At 41.2% G+C, this 8871-nt stretch overlaps 1 long non-coding RNA gene across 1 annotated transcript; it reads left to right on the forward strand.

Moving 5' to 3' along the window:
• On the forward strand, positions 5621–8534 carry LOC110394560. The gene is made up of 3 exons (XR_002435715.1): positions 5621–5713; positions 5800–6403; positions 8274–8534. It is a non-coding gene; the product is annotated as an uncharacterized LOC110394560 (long non-coding RNA).

Genomic DNA, 8871 nt, shown 5'->3' on the forward strand with positions numbered 1-8871 from the left:
GCAGTTTACTGTGTAAGATTTTCAGCCTGTAAACACTCTAATATAATTCTACTAGCCTCATTTTGATATATTTAGTAAAGTTGGTTGTTCCTCCTCAGATTGGTGCCGCTGTTTTTTTTTTTGTGTGTGTGTGTTAGATCCGCCTACGAGTCCCTTGCTTTTTTTTTTTTTTTCCCCCTCTTCCCTTTGTTTTCCCAGGGTGCGGCTCCGCGGCTTCTCTGCTGCTTTAGCCACTGGACCGCCTGGGGGCTGGCCCCTACTCGCTGGCAATTTTTTTTTCTCTCCTTCCTCTTTTCTCGTTTTTTTTTTCTTTCGGGCCTGTCCCCCTTGTCACGGATGCAGACCCTTAGATAATACCATGACAGTCAGTTCTTGATTAATATAATTGCAAGGGCTTTTATATCAAAAGATAGTAGTAGTAGTTTCCAGTGGAAGTAGCTCTCACTCAGTAATCAAATTTAGACTTCGTGCCTTCTTTCATGAGTACATCATTTCCTCTCACTTGCTACAATGATTGTGTTTGGATTTATTGATCTTTGTACAGAAATAGTGACTTAGTGGCTTATGAAGTCTCCCACAACAAAGAAGGATTTCCATCTGTTTGCAACTGTTGTAAAGCGCCATTAACAAAAAGAACACAAGAATCCAGTTTTGCTTGGAAGAGAAACACCTGCCTCAAATAAAGAGTCAAAAAGAGATTTTTCCCAGGAAGTAAACCATAGGCAATGCAGTATGATCAATAGAAAAACAGAGTGTTTCATCTGTGATTTATCAGAAGTCAGTCGTGCAACTAATCTTCTGCCTAAAATATCTCCTAAGTTCAACCAGAGGGAAGGTGCCTTCTGAACTACTTCCTGATGAGTGAGGATGGATGAATGGATGGACAAATGGATAAAATGGCAAGAATGCACATGGAAAATAACAAGCAAAGCAAGTATCAAGTGGACAGTGGAAGAGAATAAAGTGCTACTGAGTGGGAGTGTATCCTTTTCTCTACCCTGAAAATTCTTTTTCCTCTGAATTCACTATGTTCCTTTTATATCCAGTTCAGGCTTTGCTCCTGCCATTCTGCTCCTTGTACTATCTTGCCTCTGTCTGCTACTCTGTAAGCCCATCTTCTCTCTGAGCTGTAAGCTTCTTTCTCCTTTCCCTATATTATCTTAATTGCCTAAAAGTCACTCTATCTTTCATGAACATTTCCAAACCCATTACATTTCCTATTCTTTCTTCAAGTCTGCCTCTCTAAATAAAGGTCTTCCTTTGATAACTACAAATACGCCTCCTTCTAACTTCTCTTCGGACCACATCACTAACACATATCTTTTTCCCATTGTTGCCTGACTGCTACTTTATGCAAACACTCCAACTTCAGTTTTTGTCTTAAAATGGTTTCTTCCATTTCCTGGGTACTTCAGTTTCCTGCCCAACCAACTCACTCATACTTTCCCTCCCACATGTTCCCTCTCTTCTTTCAAACCCAGCCCCTGATTCGCTTTCATACAGGTCCCTTTCTACTCTCTCTGAGACTTGCTCCAAGGCCTACAACAGCTTTTCTGCCAGATGTTTTTCTCTCTTTGCCAAAATCCTAATTCTACCTGCAAATCTCACCTTGCTTGTGCTCACTGGGCCCTTCCTCACCCGCACCCAGCTCTCTTCAAGGCTTTTGCTGGTGTGGGGCCAGCTGGGACATTTAGTAGCTCATAGAAAGAAGCTTCCACTTCATCAACCTCCAAATGATGTCAACAAAGGCTTCTCAAAGGATAAGTGAGTCACTGTTTCTCTGACACTACTTCATCTCTACCTCCTCTGGAACAGCTAGATTGGCTCATTTAGCAAACATAAGACACCATAGAAAAGATTTGCTACACTGATACCAACAGCAAGCTTGAACACATGACCAGCAGTACAGAAGATACTACAGTAGTAACATCAGTTCCACCCAGCATTTTGCAGTCCTTTTTTTTTTTTTTTTGATTTAGAAGTTCCATACATTTTAATAACATTGAATATTTCATGTGTTTTCATTGGCTTGAATCGTCCCTAAGCCCCTCCAGCCAAACTGTACACATTATGCTCCAACAAACCCCATTAAATAGATTAATAAAAGCTGGTTTACTCAATGTCACAGCATTTACGAAGGATCCTGCACAAATTAGGCAACATGCTCCAAATTTTATGGTAGGACAAAGATAACAAGCAAATAGAACCAACAATAGGAGGCAGTAAGCCTGTATTAACTATGAAGGATATTTGGAGATTTCTCTATATTCAAAAGAAAAAGGATTCACATCTTAAAAAAAAGAAGCTGATTAAAATAATCCTAGCCCAGCTGATTTATACTGATCTAATAGTATTCATACGTTGTCTTCATTCAGCCTAGGTGTTTAATCCAGTTGTGCACTGTGTATGTACAAATACAGGCATTACCTGTTTGGTATGACAGAGAAAATCTGGTGTCTGCAGCACTTAACACTAGCAATTACTAGTCAAATGCAGAATGACTACTAGATTTGCTTGCAAAGTGAAATAGGGTCAATAATTTCAGAGTTGCATACTGTCTGGGAAGCTTGCTGGACTGCAGAAAAAAAAATGTCCTTTTGTGTGACAGGTGCAGAAGACTGAATTTGCCAAGCCAGGAGGTTCTTGTTTTGCATGGAGCTTTGAGGTGCCATTTTTGCAGCCAGTTATGATCAAGACAGACCATCACTATACCTCTGAATACAGAAGGTCTGACTGCAGGCTGCATTTTCCAGGTCAATAAAGTAAACTCAAATCAAGAAAGTGGGCAGGAAAAAGGGCTACCAGACCCGAATTCTGACATTCTCTAAAGCCAGCATAGTACAATTCAGGTGGTGAGGACTGTCTAGTAACTCTGGATGCATCTCTTTTCCTAAGAGAAGTAACTTAGTATCATCTGGGTTTGCCTAGATTTGGAAAGCACTCATGCTGTTGATGATTCCTGATCAAAACCAATGATATCCTTCCCACAGACTGTTTCAAGGGAAAATTTATTCCCTTCTAGTCTCTGCGTCTTCTCTGAGTCCCCATCAGACATGATGATCCTTGGCTCCTCTCATCTCTTCCCAGCCATGAGCTCTTGCTGATCTGTAGCGGCAATGCAGATGGAGGAATGTTTCCCTGGGGGAAAAAGCCAGCTCCCAGTTTGGATATAGAGATAATTTTCAGATGTTCTTCTTTTTCCCAGAGGACAAATGGGCATTCATTCTGCTTCTTCCCCCTTCCTCTGAGAATACTGTTTTTTCTGTGTCAGAAAATAAGCATTAGTAAATAAACATATTAGCTGGATCCTTGACCTGGCAGAATCTTCTCACAAAACATAGCAAAGAGGTGCCTCTCAGGGAGTGAAATCTATGATAAACTTGTATCTCAAGTAATACTCAAATGTTAATTCTGCTATGGCTTGTTTTGCATGCATGTGTCGAAGCTCTGTTGTTGTTGCTGTTTATAAAATGAACAAAACATCCTTGAGACTTAGGAAGAACTATATCATTTTGTAACTTTTTTCCAGACATCTTTTTTCCAGACCGGCATAACAGAGCTACGAATTAGAGCAGTGTTAAAATTGAAATTATATCCAAAGTGCAATTCCACAGGGAGTTTATAGCTGTCATTCCTTTCTTTTTCCTTTTCCTTTTCCTTTTCCTTTTCCTTTTCCTTTTCCTTTTCCTTTTCCTTTTCCTTTTCCTTTTCCTTTTCCTTTTCCTTTTCCTTTTCCNTTTCCTTTTCCTTTTCCTTTTCCTTTTCCTTTTCCTTTTCCTTTTCCTTTTCCTTTTCCTTTTCCTTTTCCTTTTCCTTTTCCTTTTTTTCTTTTTCTTTTTTAAATTCAGGTAATTCTCCAGCTTTCTTTGTTACTCCACCCCTCCCACTGCCAAGGAAAATTGTGCTCATAAACAAACATCCCAAATATCTTACTGTCAGTCTCTGTGTTGAGTCTTGCTTCAAAACTAGGGACTCTTCCCACAAGAAAAAATTACAGCTGAGACTTCTTTTTTTTACCCAGCTCAAACCCACAAGTATGAGGAAATACAGATATGTCAGCATAATTCCTCCATCTTGTATATCTCCTCACAAAACATCTGGAAGCTACTGAACAGTTCCAGCCTTCCTGATCCTACAAAGGGAAGTTTTTTTCTCACAGGTCCCAGAGGACCTCCTCCTGCAGAAACTTAGCCTGCATCAGTTACAATCTGCTACAGTCTTTGTCTACAAGTCCAAAAGAAAAAAAAAAAAGGACCAAAACTAAAAAGGAAAAAAACAAACAAAAAATTTCCATATGTCCTCAACACAGTCCAAATAGCTCTGGGTTTGGAGGAATAGGTCTCAGTAAGTGAGAGGACATAGTTTGCTCAGTGACCTGCTGCCTGTCACCTCAGCACACAAAATGCTCCTTAATGAGAGAAGGATTAAGATAAAAGCAACTGTGCCCAGACTCAGCTGACTGAAGAGGTGACAAACCTTTCCTTCAGCACCTGAGCCCTCTCCAGGATACTGGACATTGGAGGAAAAGCTGTCTCTGGCATTGTCCGTGTCAGCCAGGGCAGAAGCCCCAGTGATGTGTGCTGTGATGGGCTGGAGCATGGGTGTCCAACCTTTTGGCTTGCCTTGGCCGCATTGTGTGAAGAGGAATTGTCTTGGGCCGCATAGACAAAGGTCACTCTGAAAGTAATGGCTCCTTTGTTTCCATGGAACTACAACAGATACAAAGAACACAATAACATTATTTGATAGAGAAAAATCTCAGCAACAAAACATATTTTTTCAAGATATTCACCACCATTAGCTATGCATTTCCTCCAGCAACAAACAAGAGCCTGCATGCCACACTCATAAAAATCTACACCTGTGGAGGTGATTCACTGTCACCACTGCTGAAATGCACCACCCTCCACCATGCTCTGCTCACATCCACTGTTTGGTCTCCATAAACATTCAGCAAATGTCAACGAATGTCAATGGATGCCATTTTTTTTCAGCATGGAGGTATTCAATTCCACTCCTTTGCTTCATACACACTTCCATCTCAGATGCCATTTTCAGACTGCTCTTCTGCTGCCATCTGTCACATGGCAACAACACGCAATGGAATATTGTCAGGAGGGTTCAGTCTCTACTCCAAAACTTCCAGCATCCACCTTTGACATCATGGGCCACCAGAATAAGATAGGAGGCATTACTTTTATTATTAAATATATCAGCCATGTGATGGTAGGGGTGGGGTCTGGCTCTCCTCCAGTACTGCCTGAGAGCAATGGTTCTGTGATCGTTCTGCCCTGATGGAGGTGGATCTGCTTCCATTGACTCTTCCTTCAGCTCTGCATCCACCTCTATCAGCTCCTCAATGCTCTCAGGTGGGTCCGCCTTCATCAGCTTAGTGGTGCAGAGCTTCCCTGTCAGATGCCTCATCTTGGCAGGAGGGCAATCCATCCTGCCTCTTTGGAAGAAAAGGCACTTTGGCAGCTCTGAAGCTCAAAGGTCAAGTCGCCACTGGTGTCTGTGGCCCAGTGATGGGAGTTCTGGATGCAGAGACTCCTATTTATAGAGCTTAGAACAAAGATTGTGGGATGACTTGTGACATCAGGAGGCCATGTGGTGATGCCATTCTAACAGTGCCCCACAGTGACCAAAACACAGCAGTGCTGGGAGTTGGGGCCTATGGCCTGAGAGTTGCCACAGTTTTGAAGGAGGAGGAAGGGTGAGGGAGCTGAGGGCCTGTTTGCTGGGAATGTTTCCCCTGTGCCATTTTGCTTGCTAAAGAGAATGGTTTCCCCTTGGGCACAGGGACCTGCAGGGGCTCCAGACACTTCTTCATCCCATGTGTGTGGTCCCTTCGATGAGAGGATGGAAAGTGTTCCAAGAGGGTCTGGACGGTATCCATTGTTCCCACTCAGCTGCCTACAAGTGGAGCCACCTGGATGTGGAGCTGCTACTGTCATTGAGGCAGACCCGGTTACAAAGGCATGTGAAGGGCTGAGCAGCAATTAATCAGCTGGACTGGGTACAGTTGTCAGGCAGCTCTACAGATTCCATAACTGAAGACACAAGGATTAATCCTTGGTAAAATATCAGAGCCCTGAAAGATCATAGCCAACTTGTTCTGCTAACTGAAATAATTAGCTCAAACAGGTGGATATTGTGTACAGTGATATCTCCAAAGCTGCTTTTGGATACATTTGTATCCCATGCAGCTCAAAAATCCTTCAATTCATAGTTCATGTAAAAATCACACTCTGAGATGAGAAGATATCTATGCACACTCCTCTGCAAACCACATGCAACTTACTTTGGATATCAGTTTAGGCTTTATTTCTGCAAGATGAGTTTTGGTGATGGCTCTGCCCTGATGGAAGTGGATCTGCTTTCCTGGGGATGGCTTCTTTCCTAGGTATGGCTGTCCCGCACCATTTTGCTTGCCAGATAGAATGGTTGCCTCTTGGCCTGGCACAGACACCTGTTGTAGTGTTCAGCCCCCTCTTCATCCCATGCCTGGGGTCCGCTCACTAAGATGGTGGCAGAAGTGCCCAGGAGAGCTGGGGGTCCCCCACTACCCCCCAGCTGCCTGGCTAGCTGCAAGTGCAGTCACTCTGGTGCCTGACAGTAGTGATGAGGGGGACAAAGAATAACAACACCCTGCAGGCAGCCAAGGGAAGTGTAATCACAGAATCAGACTATCCTGAGGTGAAAGGGGCCCAAAAGACTCATCAAGTTCTGGCTCCACACACAAATATCAAACCATATTCTGGAGAGCATTGTCAAAACTCTTCTAATTTCAGAAGAAATCTTTTCCTAATAACCAACCTGACTATAAAATACATCCCCTTCCTGACTCTAGGATTGTCACTGGGGCTGGAAAAGGGAGGTACGCACAAAGCCATGGTGCGTGAAAGAAAAAGGATGTAAGAGCTCCTACATTGTCTCCCTTAATAGCCCAACCCTCATCATAGAGATAGGAACCATGGTTAGGTCTTGTGCAGTACTGGCAGTGCAATAAGTTGCTAGTGTGCTTCTCTCCTTTAAAATTTATCCACAGACATTCCATTAAAATGCACTGAAAAGAAAGACTTGACAGCTGATAGTCGAAGTTGGAGGCAGGAGGACCAGACTAGGAGATGTTTTATATTCAGGGTGTGGTTTGTCATTCAACCAAACTCTGATATGATCAAAAGTGATTGCTGTCTGATATTTGTTGTGAACCTGTGTGGAAGGAGGTGGTGGTTCCTGCACAGCTGTCCAAGGCAGGAAATCCAGCACTGATGTTGGCTAGCAGTCTCCAAGGAGAGTAATGTGGAAAAATTTTAATCAAAGTGATTTAGAACCCTGATTCTAATTGGGAATTAAGTCAGCAAGGCAAAACAGTCTAATTTAAACAGCAGGCATTAATCTTGTGTTGAATATGTACTCTGCACTTATTTTTTAAACCAAAATTGAACTGCATCAGTCAAAAACCGCTGCAACTTTTGTGCAAAATTTACTTTTTAGTTTTCTTTAGCTCTTAGCATGCAGAAAGCTATGATACAAGGATACAAATACTCATTTAACCTAAAATACATGCAGATTCCCATTGACAACATTGTAAAATCTTTTTTAAAATTACATTTATTACTAACTGATCTATTAAATACTTTACTCATTATTTGCTTTGGATGGCAGATCCAAAGAGCAGTAATGCAAAATTATGTTGAATATACAGAAGAGAGAAGAAAAATAGTAAATTTACCCTTAAAATGTGCTGAATTTAAAATTGTTTCATTGCTAAGAAAGTATAATTTGGAGTAGGTGAACAGAAGACTGAAAATTTTCACGTGTTTAGATGGCCCCTTATAGTTTGTAAGCACAGGGCCGAAGAACCAAGTAAGTATTCATCCTTTTTAAATTTCCGGGCATTCTGCTTATTATTATTTAATTATTCTTTGTTCTTCTACACTGAAATAAATACAGTAACATGAACAAACTGTGCTATGAGAAATCAGGGCTACAAAAAGCTTTTTCATCAGTTCAGCAAGCTCTGTCCCCAGCCATTCTATGAAGAGCTTCCCACAGATTCAGCAACTTCATGTTAAATTTAGGTGGCAAAAATGCTTTGCTTTATTTATCATTTTCATCTCATTATTTTAATATAGTAAATAGAGACATCGAATTTAAATTTCAAATGCAATTTAGCTAGATTTTTTTAAAGTTTGTTCTGTTTCTGTGGGTTTTCTTTTGTTTTGTTTTTATTAAGCTCTGATTTATCTCATAACTATTTTTGTCTACAGCCCTTAAAATACAAACAATGAACTGGCTTGGAAAAATGAAATCTCACACAGTGGCACTCAGTCCTGGGAAAACATCCTTCTGTCTTCCAAATTGAACTGTTCCCTATTTGCTGTTTCATTAAATCAGAATATTTTCTCACAAAGAAATAGATTCTGCACTGAATGACAAAAACACTGGTCCCTGAAATTTGTGCTCTGCCTGACTAGGAATGATCTGAGAAAGAGAAGGAAAACAAGATTATTCTGTTATGAATGAAGTAAAACACAGATGTTACTTTGGGTGTTATAGATCTCAATCATTATTTGAAGTCACTGTTTGTGTCCACAAAAAAAATTGTCCAGCAATTCTTTATCCCAGTCTGGATAACAGTAAATGAGGCATCACAAAATGAAATGTTCTCCCGCCAACTCTGCTTCAGGATGCACAGGTTGGCATTTATTTTCTGGACCCTCAGCAACAGCAAGATTAATGACTTGGTTCTACTTCTGCATCTGCACATGGGCCTTGAACACCTTCTCTTCTCTTCTCTTCTCTTCTCTTCTCTTCTCTTCTCTTCTCTTCTCTTCTCTTCTCTTCTCTTCTCTTCTCTTCTCTTCT

The sequence above is a fragment of the Numida meleagris genome, chromosome 2 (genome assembly GCF_002078875.1).
Source record: "Numida meleagris isolate 19003 breed g44 Domestic line chromosome 2, NumMel1.0, whole genome shotgun sequence".
Lineage (NCBI taxonomy): Eukaryota > Metazoa > Chordata > Aves > Galliformes > Numididae > Numida > Numida meleagris.